This window comes from Mustela nivalis, assembly GCF_964662115.1.
Source record: "Mustela nivalis genome assembly, chromosome: 9".
NCBI classification, from domain to species: domain Eukaryota; kingdom Metazoa; phylum Chordata; class Mammalia; order Carnivora; family Mustelidae; genus Mustela; species Mustela nivalis.
In genome coordinates this window covers 83,213,210-83,235,564 of record NC_139028.1, presented here as the reverse complement: position 1 = coordinate 83,235,564, position 22,355 = coordinate 83,213,210, and the positions used below count along the sequence as shown (strand labels likewise).

General features: G+C 35.9%; 1 protein-coding gene across 2 annotated transcripts in view; it reads right to left on the bottom strand.

The window, feature by feature from the left end:
- LOC309841216 (uncharacterized protein) overlaps nucleotides 1–20,162 on the bottom strand; it is a 52,161-nt gene extending 31,999 nt beyond the window's left edge. For both annotated transcript variants that reach the window (XM_082684147.1, XM_082684148.1), the window contains exon 1: nucleotides 19,802–20,162. The gene's annotated coding sequence lies outside the window, so the exon portion shown is untranslated. The remainder of the gene's footprint in view (nucleotides 1–19,801) is intronic.
- Between the last annotated feature and the right edge of the window lie 2,193 nt (nucleotides 20,163–22,355).

The window sequence follows — 22,355 nt, the reverse complement described above, 5'->3', positions numbered from 1 at the left end:
TACAAAATAATTCTTTCACAACTTGATGCTATGAAAATATCTTTTCTTGGAAGAAATCGATATGCTTTTATTCTGATTATTAATCCAAATGATTACTGAATGTTCCTGTCTATAATTTTCAGAAATGAATTTTCAAAAAATTTTTAAAGATTTTAATTATTTATTTGAGAGAGAGAGACAGAGCATGAGCAAGGAAGGAGTGGAGGGAGAAAGAGAAGCAGACTTCTAGCTGAGCAGAGAGCCAGACAAGGGGCTCCATCCCAGGACCCTGGGATCATGACCTGAACTGAAGGTAGACTCTTACCCAACTGAGCCACCCAAGTGCCCCAGAAATGAATTTAATTTTCAGTTACTTTATCCTTCAGGAATGTTTCTCTCTCTTCCTTTTTATGATCTATATATATATATACACATGTGTGGATCTATTTAATTTGCACTTTAAATCCTTCTTACAAAAATATGTCATATACAATAAAAAATATATATTTTTAAATGTACATATATTTATCATAAAAATTAACAAAGTAAAATCACTTCTTAAATCTTTAACTTGAGCCTGATGTTAGGAAAATATTAAGATATGAACAAAAAAGGGGGGTTATTGTACAGGATATTTTTAATCCCCCCCACAATCCTAATGTCTTTTGCATTGAATAAAGGTGTGACTTCTAAAAATCCAAATAAATGCATGTTAGTTCAGAGCTTTCCCTTCCATGTATCATGTACTAGAGAAATACAGAAGTTTAGGAAGATCTTACAAAAGAGAACAGGAAAATTTTACCTACGGTAAAGGGTGGAGGCGAGTGAAAAGAACAGGGAGAGAGAGCACGGATAAATGATATAAACGTGTTCGGGGAACTATCAACAGATTCAGTGCCATACACATACCTCATAAAATCTTAACCCCTACAATATGGCTTTTATTAAATATGGTTTTACATATGCACATACTATGAGTGAGAGATGATGTTTGAATAAATTACCATAGACAGTTGGCAAACATCAGTAATAAAACGATAGCAAAGAATCATTGTTTAAACAAATTTTGTAAAAGGCCCCCATGAAATGCTCTGGCAACACAAAGGAATGAGGATTAGGTTCCTGAGATGTATGACAACACTCACCTAGAGCTGATGAGACTGAGATAACAAACATTTATCTAAATTCCAAGCATGTCCTTCTAAAAGGATATCAACAAAATAGAAAAAGACTGCTTGGAAAGAAAATAAATTTGGATCTCAAAATGTTCAATGTAAGTAAAACTAAATTTAAAATAAGGAGGCAAGTCATGAGTGATGCGCACCAGCCCTATGAAAGAGGCTGCAGAGAAGCTTCTAGAGGCTGCGGAGAGGTACACGTCCCAGTCTGCTGACCTCTCTGAGGCTGTGGACTGGAAAATGATGGCCTGCGCCAGAAGCTGGAGTTACTTGAGTACCTGAGGCAGGTGCAGTCGCTCACCTGTGAAGTGGGTGCACTTAGAGGAACGGAGTCCCTTGAACACCAGATAAGTGAAACGGAAGTGAATGCCCTTGAAGCTGACTATCAAGACACTACTGGCCGCCTGCAGGATGATATTCGGAGCATGAAGGAAGGTCACCTTTGGGAATACCAAGATGTGCAGAATGTCTAGATGGCTCTTGACGGGGAGATTGCCACCTATAAGGAGCTGCCGGAAGGCAGGAGAGAGGGATGGCTCTGCCCCTTCCAAACACTTCTTCCCTGAACCTGAGAGAAACCAATCTGGATTCACTCCGTCTGGTTGACCCTCAATCAGAAAGGATACTTCTGATTAAGATGGCTGAAACTGGAGATGGGCAGGTTATCAGTGAAACTTCTCGGCATCACCATGACCTTCAGTGAAAATTACACACACTTAGTGCAGCAATAGATTACTGGCAAGAATAAAAAAGAAATCCATATCTTAAACAAACAGCCTTCAGATGCCTTTCTGCAGTTTTTCAGGAGCACAAGATAGATCAGAATAGGAGTAATCTCTGTCTTAAGAACCAACACTCCTGAAAGATTTAGGAAAAAAAGTTTTCAGCATAATCTAGTTTGTGAAGAAAACCTGTGCTAGAATACTTTTTGAAAAGTATTTTTGAATACCATTACAACTACTTTTTACCAACAAGGATCTGACCAACTTGTTTCTGCTTCAGTTAATTTTTGGAAAACTCAAAAATAAAATAAAAGATAAAATAAGTGGACAAGCAATAATCTCTCTTTCACACACACACACACACACACACATGTCCAACAAAAAGAATTTAACTGAGAGAGACAACTGTTTGACATAGAAGAAGAACAGAAATCACTTTTGGAATTTGTGACTAATTCCTCAGGGTGTAATGAAAAATGTATGGACATTTCCACATCCAAAAACAGATGAAAAAGCTGCAAGAAAGTCTGTAAAATAATCTATGGGAAAAATCCTAATCAACTAACTGTTGACCAGCAGGAGAAACAGATGGAGAAACAGACATCAAATGTGAAAGAGACATGGCACTGGGCTGACCTGGTCATCTACAAAGAACACTGGAATTCTTAAATAAGAATTGGTGAACACACACTTTCAAATGTGGTACAAAGAAACTAGCAGTTAGAATTCCTAGCATATTTGCTCAAAAATTAAGGTGAAATTACTACATTGACTGAGATTTTTTCCAGAAAGACTTGATGAAGTGTGTCCTGTTTCTGTTTTGAAGTTCTTTGGAAAAATTAAAAATCTGGAGCAGAATTTTTAATAAAAGTCAAAAAGAGATCTTAAACCATTACACATTAAAGTTAATTTTAATTTTATTATTTGAATTTTTCTGTATAATCCAAACTTTCTAGAATGTAAGAAAATTAATTTTTTATATTTACTGGTTATATTACGCATAAAGACAAGTTTATTACTGAATATACACAAGACTATAAACACAATTTTGAATTTTTTTATATTTATGAAAAAAATTTTTTATTTTATGCATATTTTTATAGTATACCATGTTAATGCTCAGTAAAATATGTCAAATGCATGTTTTTGTACACTTTTATTTAGCTTCTTAAACTGTGGAGTCTCATTTCAGTACATATCATCATTTTTAATGCTGCCTAATATACCATATTATCTTAAATTATTCTTTTTTGTTTGCTCAAGTTTTTTTCTAAGTTGTCCATAAGCATTGATGTGATACACCTGCATTTCTAAATGTGTGAGCAAGTCTTCTTATACTTACCTCTTTAAAAAATGTTTTAGTAGTCTGAAACCAAAATTAAAAGGCCATAACTAGGTGCATGGGTGGCTCAGTCAGTTAACTGTCTGCCTTTGCTCAGGTCCTGGGGTGCCAGGGAGCCACACATCGGGCTCCCTGCTCAGTGGGGAACCTACTTCTCCCTCTCCCTCCATCCCCTCCCTGGCTGAAGGGCATGCGCGCATGCACTCTCTCTCTCTCAAATAAACAAAATCTATTTTTTTATTTTTTTTTAAGATTATTTATTTATTTATTTATTTATTTGAAAGACAGATCACAAGTAGGCAGAGAGGCAGGCAGAGAGAGAGAGAGGAGGAAGCAGGCTTCCCGTTCAGCAGAGAGCCCGACGCGGGGCTCGATCCCAGAACCCCGGGATCATGCCCTGAGCTGAAGGCAGAGGCTTTAACCCACTGAGCCACCCAGGCGCCCCACAAAATCTATTTTTTTAAAAGGCCATAATTTATTTCACTGATTAGTAGAAGAAACTCTCCAATAGTTGACGTTAAATATGCATATCAGGAAAAAAATAACATAGAACAAAAACAGATAATGATTTGAGTATTATCAGAAACCAGGGAGAATATTGTAAAGAGGAAATGGGATCTTGGTTAGAACTAATAAAACTGAGCTCTATTAACTAATAAAATTTTTGAGGGGAATCTAATTAAAGGCATTGCAACAGTCACAATTTCTTAGAGGCAAGAAATATAAATGGTTCAATGAAAGAACAGGATTTAACATATAGGAAAACTTTCAGGTGTGAAAAATGTTTCATCTCAGTCAAGTGTTATTTTTAAAGGATTTTGGTTAAATTGACTGAGTACTGAAGTATAAATAATATAATTCTCTGTGTAATGGTAGAGTAGTAGCAATTATGCATCAGCTTGGAATCAGACATCACTAGACCTGAATCCTTTCACTCAGTGGGATTAAGAAAAAAACATACAGTGAATAAAGCTAAAAGATTTTTTAAAAATCTCTGTATTTTATTCTATAAACTTTTGGAAAATAAGAGAAAATGGCATCTGTATTGTGAATTGTGTTCATGTTAAAAAAAACTGTCAGTAAATAACCTAGTTTCATACATTCATGACAAGAACTTTAAGTATTATAATTATTATAAATCAGTGTGCTAAATGTTAAATCTTTGAGAGGTTAATTGAAACCTGAGTAATTGAAAAGAAAAAAAAAAACTTAAAATCATAAGGAGAAATACGTGTCAAATCAAGCACCGGCAAAAGAACAGTGTGTGTGTGTGTGTGTGTGTGTGTGTGTGTGTGTGTTTGGGTGCTTGAAAAACAAAAAAAGTCAAAGTAGTAGGAGATTCCACTATCATACTCACTGAACTTTCCATATTAAAATAACTCTGGATTTTAAATTTCAAAGTCAGATTTTGTAGCACACCATTTTAAGGAAAGTGATTTTAAATGTTATCGATAGGATAGTAACAATTTTAGTTGAGTGAGAGTTGGAATGTTTTTATCTTTGAGGGCCCCTCAGATTTTATTTTTTTAAAGATTTTATTTATTTACTTGACAGACAGAGATCACAAGTAGGCAGAGAGGCAGACAGAGAGAGAGAGAGAGAGGGAAGCAGACTCCCTGCCGAGCAGAGAGCCCGATGCAGGACTAGATCCCAGGATCCCGAGATCATGACCTGAGCCAAAGGCAGAGGCTTAACCCACTGAGCCACCCAGGCTCCCCAACCCCTCAGATTTTTAAAGACAATTTATGGACCACATCTAGCAAACATTTTCTATCTACCTACCTACCTACCTACCTATCTACCCATGCCTTTGTTCATCTACTACTGAAGTCATCTGCTATCATATAAAATATAATTTTAGGGACAGATGAGACATAAAGAAATTAAAATATTTGTTGAACTACTCTGCAGAAGGAGCATTGCCTGTGAGATGAAGAATGGGAGGGGATGCCCTTGCTTGTATTTGTGGCTGCCCTTAATCTGTATGAGGTCACTAATCATTATGGTTCCTTCAGATTCTACCGTTATTTGAGATAATTCAGGAAATGACATCATTACAATTGCCTCCTTCAAATCAAGGATGAGTTTGATTTAACAAATTAAACTTTTTGGACACTTTCCCTGAAGCAAAGATTATGATTCATGGTGGCTTCATATAAAAATCTTGAAAGCTAAGAGATGGATTATTTCAGTTTAGCAAAGGCAGTAAGATTCTGCACTCTTTTTTTTTTTTTTTCTAGTCCCTGCTCCATGACTTACAGCTTACTCCATAAGCTTTGTAAACTAGTTGATAGAGATTCAAATGTTCAAAACTGAATGATTTTGAGATCATAATTTTGGAACAACAAAAAAGGGTGAAATGCTTCTTTTTTGGTTCTACAAATTAATGAAGAATGCATATATATTGAATGATATTCGAGACAAGGTTTCAGATCCTTTTCAGGAGCCTAACCTTTTGCTGCCCATCATTTTAATTTCAAAAACAGCTTTTCAATGCTATGTATCTAACATGGTGGGTTGATTTAATTTTAGAACCATGTTGTCATTCTCCCTTGATGCTAAAACAATAAATATGAAGCAGTTAATGGACTAATGTGCAAACTATGCTATTTTCTGTTCAATAAATATATCAGTGGTATTATGCATAGCAGATCTCAGGAAAAGGACTATTGTTTCACCTTGAGTTACTTAAAGTCTATATAAAAGATTCAAACTCTGAATTTAAATGAAAAGAAAAAAATAGATAAACTTGAAACTAGAAATCACAATAGTTGAAAGGATAGAATCTTTCTACAGAAAAGGGCAGTTGAGTTGGGCCATGCCTGGTTAAACCAGTCTCATGCCATTACATTGGGTGGTCGCTGGAAGAGACCAACAGATAGGACTTAAATTACAGTGTGCAGGCTGTAATAACTATGCTTTATTTTGTTTTCCTAATGAAATGCAGCAATTAAAACCTCTATCACTTGGCAGAAAACAATGAAACTGGCCAGCTAAATTCTGGAAGCACTTCCAGAATTCAAGGTCATTAATTTGAGGGCCAGAATTATATATCCAACAGAATTTTTTTTAAATGTAAATTACATTGTCTCATTCTTGTCATAAATAACAACAAAAAATCAGTTCACCCCTTCTTTCTCCTTTTGCTCCACCTAACGAGCATTTTGATAAGTTTTCACACAGAGTAAATTTCAAAATCTTTACCTTATTTAAACAAAACACACCTATAAATAATAGCCACAATTTTAGCTAATGTTTTCTCATGCCCTGCTTCTAAAGGCCAAGATTTGAGATGGTTTATTAAGATCTAAAGTTTTAATGCAGGCATACACTTAGAAACAAGTCAACTGAAGATTATGCACTCAGAGAAATTAGGTAAATCCTCATTTGAACTATCAAAGTAATAAGTTATTTCCTTTGGGTAATTTACTTATAAATCCTATTTACTAAGATCCTTAATTGAAACCAAATAAATGATCTAAATGTACTACTAATCTGATAGGTTAAGCAATATGACCAAACCTGCATTATAATGTATTATTAAGCATGAACTATCAAAATTAGTTCAGCTTTTAGAATTAATCTTTTCTTAATCAGCTTTTAGAATTAATCTAAATTCCGAGCTTGATTTATATCAAGGAATTTGGAACTTATTAAGTGAACTGATGTAATCACAAATCATTATTCAACTTTTCTTATATATTGAACTCATTATTATTTAAAAAAATGGCAACAGGGGCACCTGGGTGGCTCAGTGGGTTAAGCTTCTGCCTTCAGCTCAGGTCATGATCTCAGAGTCCTAGGATCGAGCCCCACATCCAGCTCTCTGCCCAGCAGGGAGCCTGCTTCCCCCTCACTCTCTGCCTGCCTCTCTGCCTACTTGTGATCTCTCTCTCTCTGTCAAATAAATAAATAAAATCTTTTAAAAAAAATGGCAACAGTGCTCACGTACTTGGATTATAGGAGGCTTTAATTTTTGTCTTTATACTTTTCTTTAATTTAAAATGAGTATATATAATGTGGTATGCTGGAAATTAAATGTTTCTTCAAAAAGAAGGAACTTATTTCCTAAAGTTGTATATTTGAGAAGTTTTACTAATATAAGGTATAGTTCAGTAGGACATATAGTTTAGGCCAGAATTATAGTTCTTAAAGAGTTTGTATATAAGAATAAATAGAATTACATGAGAAATATATATACTGAAAAGTTTAACATTAGAATTAATGTATATAATGGAATATTACTCAGCCATAAAAAAGGAAATCTTACCATTTGCAACAATGTGGATAGAACTAGACAGTATTATGCTAAGCAAAATAAGTCAGTCAGAGAAAGCAAATACATGATTTCAATCATAATTGGAATTTAAGAAACAAAACAAATGAACTTTGGGGAAGTGAGGGAAAAATAAAATAAGACACCATCAGAGGGGGAAACAAACCATAAGAGACTCTTAACTATAGGGAACAAACTAAGGATTGCTGGAGGGGCGTTGATGGGGGAATGGGGTAATTGGGTAATTGGGTGATGGACATTGGGGAGGGCATTTGATGTAATGAGCACTAGGTGTTATATGCAACTGATGAAACACTAAACTCTACCTCTGAAACTAATAATACACCATATATTAATTAATTGATTTTAAGTAAGATTTTAAAAAAGAATAAATAGAAGGTAATACTTATGCAAGCATATGGCAGATTCACCCTATAACGTGATGCTAGCTGAAAGCTAGTCAGGAAGAGACTTCTTAGAGACAATCAGATGATCTGCCTTGAAAGAAAGAGGAAGTATGAATTGGATGGTTAGTGATGGAGGTAGGCTGGGTCTGAGAACTCAGGAGTGTCCTGCAATACCAGCCAAAATATTCCTTGACTTCACACAGGATAGAAATCATATGCAAGCCAGAGAAAGTGAAAACAGAGTTTTGTTAAACAGCTTAAGTGATAGAGTAGAGCAGATGGAGTGTCTGGGAGACTCAGGAAGGAAAGAAGAGTGAGTCTCTCCATCACTTGGGGTTGGGGTTTGTATTAGAAAAAGGTCTAAGAGGGAATCCAGGGTAGGTTCTGATCAAAGCTGAGTGACAGGTAAAGAGCAGATATTCTTTAAGGAGTACTGATGATCAGCTGAGATTTGTTTGCAGCTGATGACCTGGAATGTGTTTGGGATCTGGCTCTCTTTAGGTGTTATCATGTGTTTGGGGGCCTAGGACAAAACTCAAAGAATGATTAACTTTCTTGCTTCCCACTTAGAGTGGGAGCTTAGCTTCTGTGGCTTATTCACATGCAAAATATAGAAGATGAGTCAGTGGGACCTAGCAGAAAACCAGCAGAGAAGGAACTTTTCTAAAATGGAGTCCCCCTCAGCTTTCCCACCTCAGAAGTATAGGAAGAATCCGTGTCAGGTTATTATTATGTGGCTGAAAGAAACAAGGTAGCAAGTTGCAGTTTGTGTGTGTGTGTGTGTGTGTGTGTGTGTGTGTGATTCACAGAGAAAGAGACAGAGAGAGAAGGCAGAGAAAAAAAACATAGTAAATATAAATGAAGTAATTCCTAAGTGCAAAATTAGGAGGAACCAGAAGATATTTTTTTAAAAAGCATGTTGTCTACTTCTTAAAGTTAGAAATCTGGAATAGTTTGACTCTGTAAATTTGTTTGAAAAGTATCATAATTATATGGACAGGACTAAAACTAGAAATACAACTGAAACAGAATTTCTTGTCAAAAGTATGATCATAACACTCATGGGACTCAATTAAAAGATATCATATTCTCCCAGTGTATTATATAAACACCAAAAGATACAGCATCTTATAAAAGTAGGAATAGTGCTTAGAAGTCAGCTGAGAATACAAAAAATCTGACTTTATTTTCAAATATATATATATGGCACGTATATATGTCACACTTGCCAGACTCAAAAATGATCCATGCAGGGCATCGAGAATCCTAAGACTTGGGACTCTGCCCTCAAAAGACTTTCTGTCTAATGGAGTACCTTCTACTTACTTCTCATGTCTGGGATTGCTTAGAGAGACACACTTAACATTATCAGGGGTATGTTAATATCTTTAAATCATATGATTAGATGCATGGTTCAGTTTTTATTATTTTTAGGAAAATGGAGAAACACCCAACAATTTGACAAAGATGCTTGACAAGAGTTCCTAGAATTAAGTAAGTGGAAATACTGATATTTATGCTATAATCTATATTTTCTTCTATACAATGATATATATTTTGTTTCATTTGTAAAGACTTATTTATTTGAGAGAGAGAGAGAGAGAGCATGAGTGGGAGGGGCAGAGAGAGAGAAAGAATTTCAAACTCCATGCTGAGTGTGGAGCCCAGTGCACGGCAGTGGGGAGCAGAAGCTGGGGACTGGATCTCACAAGCCTGAGATCGCTGCCTGAGCTGAAACTAAGAGCTGGATATAACTGACTGCACCACTCAAGTGCTCTTAAGATGATATATGTTTTGACACAATTTAAAGGCCAGTACAGTAGAGGTGATGTTCTTGTTTTGATGACATGAGGGAAAGCAAGGAGGTTCTATGGTTTCCTCCCATTGTACCGTCCATGTCAGACTTTTCCAGAAAAATGATGACCTTTTATTAAAACCTGTTACTTTTCATCCTTATAAGACAAAAACAAAACACACAGTGGAGTAGTTATTGGGTACTCAAAGTTACTATGTGAAATTAATTTGCTTCCATTTTTTTTTCTTGAAATAATATAAAATAAAACAGTATTTCCAGCACTTCAGTTGGCAGAGATGAAAGATGAGTGGCAGAGGGAAACTGTTCATTCCTTGGAACATTTTACACTTTTTGCCCAGGAAAGTAACACTCACCCCCCCCCCCAAAAATCACTGGCATATTAATATCTTCTAAATATAGGAGGAATAAAATCCTACAGTTTGACGCTTCAGAATGGTGTAGAACTGATCACAAATAAATGAATGCATAGAGAGTCATATGAAGTGGTTGTGGGAATCTTATTTTATGACTATAACTAAGGAAAACTAGGGGGCGCCTGGGTTTTAAAGCCTCTGCCTTCAGTTCAGGTCATGATCCCAGGGTCCTGGAATCTAGCCTCACATGGGCTTTCAGCTCAGCAGGGAGCTTGCATCCTCCCCTCTCTCAGCCTGCCTCTCTGCCTACTTGTGATCTCTGTCTGTCAAGTAAATAAAATCTTAAAAAAAAAAAAAAAAGAGAGTGTCAGCTCTGCCCCCTCAGAACTAAGGAAAAGTAGCTCAAATTTCTTTGAGAGTATTTCAGAGAAGTTAAACTGGAACCGCTTCCAACATCAAACTTATTTGCTGGATACTAAGGTGAGAATACGGGAGAGAAAAAGAGGCGGCCAAGGAGTCATCAATATATAACATTTTCTTAAAATAGAATACAAATAAATGTGTAGTATGATGGCTCCAGATCTGAGGGCCCAGTAGAGAACCCCAAGTTGCCTCCTTTTGGAAGGACTACAATCAACCATCTGCTAAACTCGCTTGAAGCAAAAATTACCAAAAGTTGGTAGAGTTTCCCTCTTGCCTGTGAAGTCCCTCTCCCTAACAAGTCATTTCATACTTAACAAACCAAGAAACAAACAGCAGAACCACAGCGCAAAGGAATAAAAAGCTTCTGCAGAATAAAACACAAGCCTTCTCAAGCATCCCACTGGTCCTTTATTCACCAAGAACTAAAGAACACTTCATATTACTTCTTTGAATATCTAAACATTTTTTCCTTGTGAAGGAAATTATTGCCTGTCTTGGAATAGCAATTTAATGTTTCGACAGAATGAAGGCATTTTAAAAAGTGCAGTCATTCTATGCTGTATCCATTAAACCAACGCATGTTTACTTTCGTTGACCACAGTTATTTGTGCATACCTTAAATGAGCTTCTATATTGGTTATTATTCGTATCATTAAATTGCTTTTTACTGACTTTACCTGCCACCTCCTGAAGGGAAGAGCCAATTGTCAAGACTAAATAGCTTTCTTATATCTATGGGATTTGCCACTTCAAAAAAAGCAAAATGCTTGGCTTTTTCCTGAAGGCTGAGTAAAGAAAGTCTCACCAGGGCCCTAATATATGTTCAATATGGGGAAAATTATGGACTAATAAGTGCAGCAGTGCTTCAGCTATTAAAACTGTTCATGAAAAGGTGAGATTGGACAAAACCTTAAAATTTATAAGATTTCATACTTAAATGAAGACCTTTTATCTTTGTCATTATATTATACAAGGACTATCATTTTTCTAATTGCATACGTTACCTTAAAACAATGTTGCTCTTTTGATCTACTAAATAAAAAACAGCAAATACTGAATAATACATTTTTGAATCAATGCCTTCAATCTCACGTTCCCCAACATTTGAAAAGAACTCAGTACTAGCAAAGTGGGTATTAGAGATACTGCTTTACATAGAACTTAGGTTACAAGACATTTTGAACTAGAAAATCCTTTGTTACTGAGGAGCTAAGCCGTTTTCAGAGGCAGAAAGATGAACTTGCCACTCAGTGCTACAGCAGGTTTTGCAAGTGGTTCTTGTCTGAACCTGAGTGGCTCAGACTCTAGCCTGCATCATAACTAAATGTAAACAAGGACTGTTGAATGTAAAGAGGGAAGGGAACAGGAGGAAAAAGAGAAGGAGGGGAAAAGAGAATGACCTTTTATTAGAGTCAATTAAATCATAACCTCTTTGGCAAAATGAACCATGGATAGCACCATATTCATTTTCAAATCGGCCCACAGGGATGGAGCGCCATAAGTTTTCAGGAGTATAAATAATTGAACAGTAACATACCAACAAGTTATACTTTGATTCTTTGGGTTTTGTTTTTCAAGACCATTCTTGCATTTTGTTTTGTTTTGTTTTCTGGATGAATTGACAGGGGAGGATAATTTAAGAAGAATCTATCACAGCCTCGAGATAAATTTATATTTCAGAAATTTCCTACCCAAATTCACTAGTAGGAATGTCTACTCTAATTTTTTGTGCTAATACACATGCAAATTTTTGAAATAAAGACTTGATCCTTTGTCTTGTGAAACTTTACAGTAAAAAGTAATTGTAGTTAGTTTTCTTCACCTAATTTAACCATTATTATTTTTCTGGCAGCCAGAATAATAAAGATTTCTGAAACACTTAAATTATAAGATGCTCAGAAGGCAAATATACCATTGCAACTTTAGGAATGTTATTTCCTCTGTCTTGAATATTATTGCATCATGAGGGTTTATAAATTACGTATATAAAAATATAATTTTTATAGTAAGTTTTAGCATATATTGAGAAGCATCTGCCTAAGTGCATAATTATGAGCATTTCTTTTTTTCTAGAAAAAATAAATATGTGATTATTAAATTTCAGCTCGAGAGTTAGAAAAAGGGGCAGAAAGCTCCACAGAAAAACTATGATTTAAATTTGGCTGTTTCTTTGTAAAGTCAATTGAAAAATAATTAAATACCTATAAATGGAGCAAGATATAATGATACTGAGGAACTGCTTTCTTTAAAACAGTCCATATTTTATTAACTTTTTTGGAAAATAATGTATATTAGCGGCGTCCAATTTTATTTTGTGAAGTTCAAATATTTTCATGTGCAAAGGAAGACAAAGCAGAAAACTTGAGAATGATCCAACAATCCTTATACTGAAAGGAAAGCCCAGTTACACTAGATTGAAGGATAGTGAAAAATTCCTTTCTTTCCTTCTAAGTTCTCTGGCTGGCTAATAATAAAACTGAAAAGGACAGATTAACAAGAGAAAAACAAATTTAATTTCATACCTATGGGAGTCCTGTAAAAATATGAGACTCCTAGGCTGGTAAGTAATTCAGCTTTATATACCAGCTTAGGAGAAAGGGGCAGAGGACTCGGACTCCAAAGGAGAGGAAGACAGTTTACACAAAGATGAGAAGAGCGAAAGTTTGATGAACAAATGGTTCCTATACCATGCGAAAAAGTCTTTTTACTGGTCACAGTTCTCTTCCTGGTTCAAGCCCCCTATCTATATTCTTGTAGGCAGTTTAGGGGAGAGGTAGAAAGCTTTCCTGATCTCCTGGGTCTTAACTGCCTTCCGCTCAGAACAATCCAGAAGTCAATGTGGCTCACTTAGAAGGGCAGATTCTGCTTCCCCTCAGATGTATTGATCACTATGTGCACATAAGGAAACCATTTTAGGTCGAGGAAAGAACCAACCAAATGCATTACAAGGGAAAGTTTCTAGCACTCACAGGAGACCTAGAATAACACCAGTTCCCATAAGCCATAGTGGAAAATCTAATAATTCACATGGCAGTGTGCTAAGAAAGAACTTGCCTTGGCGGTGGACAAAATTAACCCTAGACTGGACATCCTTCTGGTCCTAGCTAGTTAAACATAAAAGCAGAACCTAGACAGATAAGTCTGTTTCCAAATAACAGCATTCTAGAACAAGACTCGGAACATTTAAAAAATCTAAAAATATGCAGTACGAAATAACGTCACCTTTACAATGCACTGCCATCCAATTAAAAATTGCCAGATATTTAGAGAGACAGGAAAGCACAATCCATAATGAGAAATTCAGTCAATCCAAACTGAACCATAGTAGCAAGTGATTGAATTAGTAGATAGGGTTATTAAATTAGTACGATTTTATTACATGTCTTCAAAAAGATAGAGAAATCATAGAACATACTAATCAGACACAGGAGATATAATAAAACCACAAATCAAAATTCTAAAGATGAATTTTTATTTCTCATTAACTTCCATGTTCATAGAATTAAAGCAGTAATTTTATATAAGCCTATAAGCCAATAAAATAGAAGATAGTCAGATGTCAAAGTTGAGTCCTTGAAAGGTGACGAATCCAAATTGAGATATGTGCCATAAAGTATAAATAGATTTTAAAAACTTAGTTTGATAAAATATTATACATTTTGATAATATTTTATATTGATTACATATTGAAATGATAATAATATTGATATTGAGATAAATATAGTATTAACATTGACTTCATTGTTATCCTTTTACTCTTTTTAATGGCTACTATAAAATTTAAAATTCCTGGGCGCCTGGGTGGCTCAGCGGGTTAAAGCCTCTGCCTTCGGCCCAGGTCATGATCCCAGGGTCCTGGGATCAAGGCCCGCATCGGGCTCTCTGCTCAGTGCAGAGCCTGCTTCTCTCTCTCTCTTTCTCTGCCTGCCTCTCTCCCTACTTGTGTTCTCTGTCAAATAAATAAATAAAATCTTTAAAAAAAAAAATTTTTAAATTCCTATGTGCTTGTATGTGTGGTTCACACATATCTATTTCCAATAGATAGCATTGGTCCCAGAGAGGCGGAAACTGTCCACAATCACTATGGGCGATACTGCAAGGGCAGATACCAAATTCAAGTCACCTGCCCCCACATCCATAACAGGGATCCTCTTGTTCTTCAATGATGATTTCCAAATCAATGATGCACATATACTATGTACTCTGACATACAGTTATAAAGAACATGAAAGAGGAGAGTGTTTCATAGGGCCTGAGCGCTCTTTCTGCAGAAATAGTTCCTTATGTAATGATCATTGTCTTTTTTAATTTATTTTATTTCTAATTTGTATCTATACGCATGAGATAATTATGGCCTTATTAAAATCTCTTTTGCTCAAATGTGTTTTAAAATTTTCATAATAGAAAAAAAGGCTAATTAAGGATGTAAAAACTGCTGAGGCATAAACTGTAGCAACCGAAATTTCAATGATAAAACATTGTTAAGGGATTAGCACAAATTAGTTTTAGTTACGCTAGGGCGCTAGGCACAAAGTGGCTAGAGTTATATCTTCTGATTGAGAAAAACTATCCACATGATATTTACAGATTTAAGAAAGCTGCCTCAATTATGTCTTGTTCTTATTTGGGAAAGTAAGAAATCTTCTGTAGAAAGCTCAGATCTCCTACCTAGAAAAATGTACACATACATAATCTTTGAAGTTGCAAACAATTTCAAAGGGCTTATGCCAGCCCATCTTCTGACTTTCAGATCCCTGAAGCACAGGGTAAGAACTTCTCCGTTGTACCTTTGTGCCCCTGCTCTCCAACCCTAAGCAGTAAGTGCCAGTATAAAGGTGCATTATGTAAGTTTTTTTTTTCTGTTTAATGCTTACAGATGATTGGAATAAATACATAAAATAAGTAACTCTCCTAGAAAGAACAGGCTCTGTCGTAATATTATTGGTAAAGAAAAACTGAAAGTGTTACTGATTTGGAAAGAAAAGAACAAACTGGAGATGATATATTAATAGCTTGTAAAGTGGACTTTAGTTGAAAAAGAAAGAATATTACCAGAGATATGAGGGAAGTTTCTTAATGATAAAATGGTCAATTCATCAAGAAGAAAAACCTAAGAGTGTTTGCCTCTCAGAAAGGCACTTCAAAGAACATGGTGAAAAAAAGTTGACAGTACTAAATCCTTAATCCATAGTTTGGGATTTTTATAAGAATATTGAAATTTTGAAAATTACTACCACAGAAATTAACTTAATTTACATTTATGAAGCACCTTGCACAACAAATGAAAAAAAGAAACCACACAAACCCCCCCACACACACACATTATTTTCAGATACACAATGAATATTCACCATGATATATTATATGCTGGATGATAAAATATGCTTCAATACATTTTACGTGATTAAAATCATACAGTACATTCTCAGGAAAAATGAATTAATGCAGAAATTAGTAACAAAAAGATATTGTAAAAATTCCCAAGTGATTGGAAATTCAGTAGAATACTCCCAAATAACCATAGGTCAAAGGAGAAAGCATACAAAAAATTAGTCAATATTTCAACATGAATTTTAAAAAGCAATAAAACCCCCCAAATTTATGAGGAAATGTTAAAACAGTTTTAGAGGAAAATTTATACTTAGATTTAATACTTAAAAAATAAAACAATTTGAAAGCAATTTAAAAGATTCTACCATAAGAAACTAGAAAATTAAGAGCAAAATAAACTCAGAGTAGGTACAGGAAAGAATATAAAGAGAAGAATGGGAATAAAAATAACAAACAAGAAGAGAAATTAACATAGTCAATAGAAGATTTTTGGGAGGAAAAAAGGAACTTGAAAAATCCCAAGTAAGATTGATCAAGAAAATAAAATTACTAAAATTATGAATTAGAGGATATGGCTATTATATCTATAAATATTATAATTTTAAAAGGAAATATGAACATCTTCATACTCCCCAAACTCAACAATTTAGATATAATTGACACTCTTTAAAGAGCACACTTACTATAAAATGAATTTAAAAAATAGAAAAACTGTTATCTATAACTATGAGGAATTGAATTATTGTCATCTTCTTTCAAAGAAAACTAGGCACTAATTAGCTCACTGCTATATGCTATCAAACATTTAAGAAAGAAATCACACCAATCTTACAAAACTTTTTTCAGAAAGTAGAACAATATATAATTTTCCAAATTATTTCCTGAGACCAATATAAAGTGGTAAGAAAACATGGAAAGAATATTACAACAAAAGAAAATATAAAGCAATACCATACATGAACATAACACAAAATTCATCAATAAGACATTAGAAATAAAAACTAATGGGGTGCCTGGATGGCTCAGTCAGTTAAATATCCCACTCTTGATTTTGACTCATGATCTCAGGGTCATGGGACCAGTTCCAAAATGGGCATGGAGCTTGCTTGGGATTCTGTCTCTCCCTCTCCTTCTGCCCCCACACACTCTCTCTGTCTCTGTGTCTTAATTAATCAATTAATTAAAATAGGACCTAGCAATGTCTATATGACAAAATGACCAAATTGAGTTCATCCCAGGAATGCATGATTGTTTCTACAACCAAATATGAAACTGTTACTCACCATAATAACAGTACAAGTAAGAAATATGTTGTTATAATAGATGCAGTAAACGTCAAAAGTTAACACTCATTTGTAAAATTCCCAGCAAAAATAGGAGAAGAAAGGACTTTTTCTTCTGGTAAAAGGACCTTATAGTTATCAAAATACTAACTGGTGAAATATTAAATAATTTCTCCCTGAGATTGAGGAAAAGTAAGGGTGTTCACACTCCTATTCAGTATGTGCTAATGAACCTAGTCAAATGAAATTACTTAGTGAAATAAGACAAGAAAAAAAAAAGCACATAATAATTGAAAAGAAAAACACACAACCATATTTATTTCCAGACAAAATAGTTGTGTACATAAGATATGTTTAAGGACTCAACAACAAAATATGTAGAGATACTATGCAAATGTGACAAAGTTGAGGGATACAAAGTAAATATTCAAGATTTTATCATATTTCTAAAAATTGACAACAAACAATTGGAAAATGTATTGCCATTTGCAACAGCACCAAAATACATAAATTGCACTGGATTAAATTTAAACCAAAATGTGCAAGTCTGATGCACTAAAAGTTATAAAACATTCCGGAAAGAAATTTTAAAAGATCCGTATAAATGAAAGATATATCGGACTTATTGCTTGGAGGATTTATAATTGTTAGAGTGTAAATTCTCCTCAATCTTTCCTGAAGATGCTTTGTTATTTGAATCGAATTCCAGTAGACATTTTATAGATCTAATAAACTGATTTTAAAATATTTGTAGATAAACAAGCATTTTGAGAAAGAAAAAAATTGAAAATTACATCACCTGATTTTAAGAAGTTCTATAAAAATATCTTCAAGTACATAATCTCAAGTTATAAATATAGATAGTAGGTCAATGAAACAAAATCACAATACCAGATATAGACCCACACAAGTACAGTGAAATGCTTTTCAACAGACACCAGTGCAATCCAATGGGGGAAAGAATTGCTTTTTAAGCAAATAATGTTGAAATCGCTTACTGGATATCCATTTGGAAAAATAAAACAAACAAACCAAAAATGCCCCGACCCCTATTTTTTACCAAACACATAAAATTAGAGCTGATCACAGACATAAAGATAAGGGCTAAAATGGTGATGTTTCTAGAAGTGAATATGCAAAATATTTTTAAGACTTTGTGGTAGGAAAATTTTTGTTAGATAAGGAAAAAAAAAACGTTAATCATTAAAAGATGATTCATTGGATTTCACCAATATGAAAAAATACTTGCTTTGCAAAGAGCATGATAAATAAAGTGAAAAGGCAAACTATAATTTAGAGTTGCTAAATGAGGAAGATTAAAATTCCAAGTGTTGTGAATGATGGGGAACAGCTAGATTGCTCTTACTTTGCTGGTCACACTAAAAAATGGTGCACTTTGAAAAACAGGTGGCCTCTGTTTCATATTGTGAAATTATACCTATTTTATAACCCAGCAATTACAGAGAAAGAGAGAGAGAGAGAGAGATTGATTCCCAAATACCTGAAAAAAGATTTACAAGAATGTTCTTAGTAACTTTATTTTATAAGGCAAGGCTGAAAACAATTCAAATGCCCCAAGAGTAAGTAAAAGGCTAAAACATACTGTGCTTTCTTCATGCGATGGAATATCACTCAGCACTAAAAAGGAGCAATCTACTGATTCGAAAATACACATGAATTTGAGACTTTTTTTACTAGTAAAAGAAACTGTACAAAGCGTATATACTGCATAATTCTATTTATAAAAATTTAAAGAACAGACAAAATTAACCTATGGTGGCAGAAGTCAGAAAAGGGTTTACATGTAAGGGGGTGTTTCCTGAAGGGGGATACTCAGGGAATTTCTGAAGTGATGCACATAAATATCCTGTATCGTAATTTGCATATGTTTGTCCAAACTCAGTTTGGCTGCTCACTTAAAATGTGCATAGTCTCTTACCTATAAATAATACCTTTAAAAGGCCACATCTGGAGTCAGTGAGAAAGCCTCAGTATTCTAAATGTTTCTAACTATAATTGGCCCTGTTGCTGTTTATTTAGCTCAGGTCAGAGGACACACAAATGAAAGTGTATGCATTCTTTATCTACACCACTTAGCTTCCTCCAGAAGTTAAACCTGGTCATTGCAGAGTTCTGTGCATTTTTTCTTTCTTTCCTTTCTCTCTTCCTCATTCTCTCTCTCTCCCTTCTTCTCTCTCTCTCTCTCTCTGTCTCTGTCTCCCTCTTACTTTCTCTCTCCCCTCCCTCCTTCTTCCTCTCTCTCTCCTCTCTCTTCTCTTTTTTGTACAAGGTTTCAGGTATCCTAGAACCAGTCCTCTTTCTCTGGCTCTCTATACCCCAAACCCAAGCACCTGAGTTTGGAGGCTGCTGCTGCAGAGACATTCCCTGGTAACAGTTTCCTCCCTGTATTTTGATTCTATCCTACTTCTTTGGTCTCTGTTACTTGTAGACTGTATGCTCATTACTCTTAGGGCTGGAGAGAAACATGTCTTTTAAGAAAAATCCTTTGTCCTCCAAAAGGCCTTTATGGCCCCAGCAGATCAGAATCCTGATCCCAGCAACTCTCTAACAGAGGCAGGAGATGCATAGAGCTGAACTGTGTGCCTTTGGCTCCCATAAGTGACTCACACTAGGACCAGCCTCACACAGGCAGAGCCCCTCGGCTCCAGTCCCTCGCGCTCCCGGACTCACCTGGTGCTGAGGCCCAGCGCGGGCAGCGGAGGCAGCAGGGAAGTGCACGGGGCTGAACTCCTTGCGGTCGCCTGCCGGGGTCCTCCTTCCCTCGTTGCCTGCGCTCTCCCTCCTCCTCCGGTGTCCCAGGAACTCACGATGAGCAGCCCTCTTCCGCGGCCGACAGGCAGAGACGGACTGACCGACCTACGTCTCTTAAAACCAGGAGCCGGGCGCCTGGAATCCGTTTCACCAGTGATGTCACCGGCGGCCTAGGAGAGCCCTGCCGGGGATCGCTGGGCGCCGCTGCTCCCAAGGCCAGAGGGTGCGCTGTCTCTCGCTGGAGTTGGAGAGTGGAGGGGGTGCCCAGCGATGGCCCCGCGCGCTCGGGTTTCCCGCTGCACACCCAAAGAGGCGGATTCTTTAGTCCCGCTTCTCTAGAGGATGGGGAGGGTCGGGCTGGGGGGGATGGTGGGGAAGAGAACTCCAATCTGCCAGGAGTGGAACCTGAGTGCGCCATAGGAGGTGACACTGAGTTCATTGGGAAGGACTGTCAGAGGCGTAGAGTCACAGGCAGCTGTCCCTCACCTGATTACCCAGTGTTTGGAAGACCAGTGTGTTCCAAAGAGATTGTCTAACATATTATTGTGATTAAAAAGGCATAGTAAACTGAGGCAAACTGTAAAGGGGGAAAGGGGTTGAAGGAGGAGTGAACAGCATCCAGAAATGTATACTAAGGCCAAATGGCATTTGCCAACCCCATACCTGGGCTCCTTCCTTTTGGCGAGATTCATGACATAGAAATAATAAAATAATAAATAGATCAGTAATGAATGCAGAGAGGTGGGATTGCCGGATTAGGGTTATTATGCTTTTGATTTTTTTATCTGTTTCAAGTTTCCTATAAAACTGCAGCCCTCGATAACTTTTATTTTGAAAAAAAAAATCTCATATCCTTTTTAAAAAAATGTCTAGTTATTTGTTGGGACAAATGCATATCCTCTCCTATTCAAAGTTTTATTTTGAAGAGAAGCAGTTTTGCTAACCCACTGTCTTCTTTTAATGAGATTTAAATTTAAAACATAAATACAGAGTAGACATAATGTCTTTAATATCCATTAAAATATATGAGTAGTTTTGCAAGCTGTGTACCTGCCTTTGGGTAACAATAAAATTCACAACCGATATAACTAGGCATATACAATTGGACTCGCATGTGAATTGCATATTACTTGGGAAGGAAACCACAGCACACTTTGTTAACAACAGACTCTGGAGACTTCTACTACCATAAGAGATTGGGACTTTCATCTTCAATTACATTTATGTTTAAAATTACAATTAGGTGTAGTTTTCTCTATTCTTCTCACTAACTACAAATAAAAACCCGGACATTATATTTCTTTTTAAAATTTTTTTAAGTTTTTTATTAACATATATTATTAGCCCTAGGGGTACAGGTCTGTGAATCTCCAGGTTTACACACTTCACAGCACTCACCATAGCACATACCCTCCCCAAAGTCCATAACCCCACCACCCTCTCCCAACCCCACTCCCCCAGCAACCCTCAGTTTGTTTTGTGAAATTAAGAGTCTCTTATGGTTTGTCTCCCTCCCAATCCCATCTTGTTTCATTTATTCTTTTCCTACCCCCCAACCCCCAACGTTGCATCTCCACTTTCTCATATCAGGGAGATCATATGATAGTTGACTTTCTCCAACTGACTTATTTCGCTAAGCATAATATCCTCTAGTTCCATCCACCTCCTCACAAATGGCAAGATTTCATTTCTTTTGATGGCTGCATAGTATTCCATTGTATATATATACCACCTCTTCTTTATCCATTCATCTGTTGATGGACATCTAGGTTCTTTCCATAGTATGCTATTGTGGACATTGCTGCTATAAATAAACATTTGGGTGCACGTGCCCCTTCAGATCACTATGTTTGTATATATTTCAAAAAATAATTTAAAAATTCTTAAAAGCAGAGACTATAAGGGTTATCAAGAGGAAGATCTTTGTTGTGATGAAATAGTTCTGTGTCTGGATTGCATTTGTAGTTATACCAATCTTTCCATATGATAAAAATGAGATGGAACTTGTATAAGTTTCCTGTGGCTGCAGAAACAAATTCTCACCAACCAGAATGGCTGAAAACAACAGAAATTTATTCTTTTAAAATTCTGGAGGACAGAAGTCCCAAATCAGTACCACTATGCTGAAAGTAACATGTTGGCAAGGCAACCGTCCCTCCACAATTTGTAGGGGGAAACTCATCATTTGCCTCTTCCAGTTTCTGGTGGCTGGAAGCTATCCTTGGTTTGTGATTGCATCTCTTTTGTTTCTTTCCATCTTCACCTTCTCTTCTATGTTTGTCCGTAGTCACCCACAACTTCTCATAGTCACCCACATAGTCACCCACAACTATGATATCATTTAGGACCCAACTGGACAAACCAGGATGAATTTCTTCTTTCAAGATCCTTAACTTAATCACACCTTAGTTAATTAATATTCAACTCTTTCACAGTCTAAAGTAATATTTTCAGATTCTTGGGATCAGGAGTT